The following is a 3,141-nucleotide window of genomic DNA, read 5'->3' on the forward strand; positions in this document are numbered from 1 at the left end:
AGGAGAGCAGCAGGGGGGAGGAGCTGACAAGGAGGGCCTGAACAAATGAAGAGAAATATCCCCACCCATCCCTCTGGCACTGGCCGAGGGATGGCAGCCAAATCTTCACCCTCCTCGAGGGGCCCAGACACTGCCCGCAGCTGCCCAAGGTTCATTTGCTTGTGTGCTTTTCCAATTAAAATGACCAATCAGAAGCAGCCCCAGACTAAAAGCATTTGCTGCCCCGGGGATGGGGCCTTGAAAAAGGTCCAGTCATGCGGAGGGCAGAGGCTGGTGGCAAACCGAGCCAGGCCAGGCCTGGCAAAGGACACAGGCCCCACTGGGGACCACAGCACGGGGCAAGGAAAGGAGGGCTGGAGCCAGAGTCAAAGGCTCTGAATCCGAATCCCCAGCTTTGCCAGGGGCCGCCTCTGAGATTCCTAGTAAGTCAGCTCACCTTTGGGCTTCAGTTACTTCACATGTTTGAAAAGGGGAGGGGGGGGCGGGGGAGGGAGGAAAGGAACTGGACTCTGAGATTCTGTCCTGCTCTAAATCTAGAATCCTCTGGTTCTGTACGTACCAGTCTTCCTTCTCCTCCAGTCCAGACATAGTATAGTAGAGAGAACACTAACTCTGCTTCTAGTGCTGAGCACCTGGGTGACCTCAGGTAAGTCATTTGACCTCCCCCCCACTTGTTTCCTTATCTGTAAAATGAGGGTTTGGACTAGGTAGTCTTCCGGTTCTGGATCTGTAATTCTAAGGGGACAGTTCCCCAAGAAGAATCGAGGAGTATTTTATTGGTGGGCATTGTCCCACTCTGGGTTACATGCTGCCTAAGAGAAACACGTAAGGCCTGAATGAAAGGAAAAGCCAGAAAGTATGATGCAATGGAGAAGACCCTGAAATTCAGGATTGGAACCACAGACCAGCCCCCTGCGTAACCTTGTGCAAGTCACTTAACTTCTCTGGTCTTCAGTTTTCTCATTTATTAAGTGAGGGGTTGAATTAAATGACCCCTAAGTCCCTTCCACTTATATAAGTGATGCTGAGTGAGGGGAGCAGAACTAGGAGAGCACGGTACACAGTAACAGCCACAATGTTCGTGGACTGACTTTGATAGACTTAGACCTTCTCAGTAATGCAAGGACCTAAAACAATTTCAAAGGACAAACAATGGAAAATGCCAGTCACACCCAGATAAAGAACTATGGAGTCAAAATGCAGAACAAAGCTGACTATTTTCTTTTTTGTTTTGTTTTATTTTTTTTTCTCATGGTTTTCCCCATTCATTACAATTCTTCTATGCAACATGACTAATGTGCAAATGTGTTTAATAGGAAGGTATGTGTAGAGCCCATATCAGATTGCATACCGTCTTAGGGAGGGAGGGGGAGAAAATTTAAAACTTATGGAAGTGAATGTTGAAAACTAAAAATAAATAATTTAATAAAAGATACAATAAAACTGAAAAATGCTAATTGGAGCCGATGGATACAGAGAGAAAGACGAAAGAACAAGAGGAAGAGGAGGAGGAGGAAGAGAGGAGGAAAAAGAAAAGGAGGAGGGAGGGGAGGATTGGGCTGAAGGACTTGAGCTCTGGCCTTCTGGGACTCTTCACCCCTTTCTCTTATGGCTGGTTTCTTCTAAATCCTATCCATCTCCCTGCAGTTACCTGCAGGAAAGCCTGCATGAGCTGGATTAAGAACAAGCAGAAGAAATACGCCTAATATATATATATGTATATAAGTGTATATGTACATATATGTATACATACATATATCAGATGCTGTGCCTTTGGTCCCAACGGTTGTGTCCTAAATGAAGGTAAGGGTCTCACAATATCCAGACAGCCATGCTTCCATCTCTCCGGAGTACTTTTATCCCTCAAAAGCTGAATTCCAAAGCATATTGTGAGAGAGAAATGATTAATAATAACCAATAGCTTGGGAAGATTCAGAGCTCCCCCCTCTTCTTCCAAAGTCCTGACTTTAAGTTCATTTTTTCTTGTAGGACATTACTGATAATGAGATGGCATGGACTCTCCTCGACCTTTGAACTTTTCCTCCTCTCCTCCTTTTCCTCTTCCTTCTCTTCTCCCTCTTTCTCTCTGCAAAGTAGGGTGGGGTCTGAGGAATTTAATCTAGTGTGGGGAAGCCCATTGTGTTCTACTCAAACTTGGGTGGATATAGATCCTTTTGTCTAGCTAGCCCAAGGCTGGTCTGAGCAGAAACAATTTCTCTGTGCCAGGGTCACTGTCAGTCCCGTTGACCACCTACTGTTTCAAAAGACATATAAACTGTGAGCCCCGCCGCCATGATTGTCTTTGTTCTAAAAGAGACGGCTAAATGATCATCCTTTTATTGTTAATAAAATGATTAAATTACCCAGAAACTATATCTCTCAAACTTTTTAAAGCATCACAATCTCCTGGAAGCCACTTGGGCAATTGTCAAAACACAATATTCATAGCTTGGGGTTAAGGGTGACCTAGCTCTGGACCCTCTGTCTCCTCTGGTTTCACATAGCTAACTTCCCCCTGTGCTGTTTCCCCAGGGGACACTTCCCTATCCCAATACTGAGTAAACAGCTAGGACTTAGAGTGTAATTACTCCTGGGCCCAGGGGTCACTTTCCCCATTTTACGATGTGGAAACTAAAATTCAGAAGAGGCACCTTTAAGACCAACATTCTATCAGTGTTACATCTTTTTCTGTTCATTAAATTGTAAGCCCCTTGAGGGGCTTTTGTATATATAGCCCAGAACCCCCATAGTGCCTGACCCGAGGAAGTCACTTAATAAATGCTCGTTGATTGATTCTCTCCCCAAATTGACTCAATGAGCTCAGTGGGAGCCGTGACTGGTTTTGCAAAATATCCTCTAAAGTGTTTTTTTTTTTTTTTCTCGACATCAGAGCTGTCCTTGAAAATCCAAGTTATAGGATCAATGTGCTTGGAGATGACCTAGCCTTATTTTACAGATAGGGAAACCGAGGTCTAGGAACTGCCTTGCCCAAAGGTCACCCACTGAGTTGGAGTTGAGCTGGAACTAGACCCCACATCTCTTGACTTGTCTCCCCCCTGCACTCATCACCAGATACAAAGAGACTGGAGGTTAACCTGCAGGAAGAGTCTCAAAGCAGAAAGGTACCTCAGAGCTGTCGAG

Source organism: Petaurus breviceps, unplaced genomic scaffold, assembly GCF_028583685.1.
Source record: "Petaurus breviceps papuanus isolate PSGF00001 unplaced genomic scaffold, PetGlider_PUasm1.0 188, whole genome shotgun sequence".
Classification (NCBI taxonomy): Eukaryota; Metazoa; Chordata; class Mammalia; order Diprotodontia; family Petauridae; genus Petaurus; species Petaurus breviceps.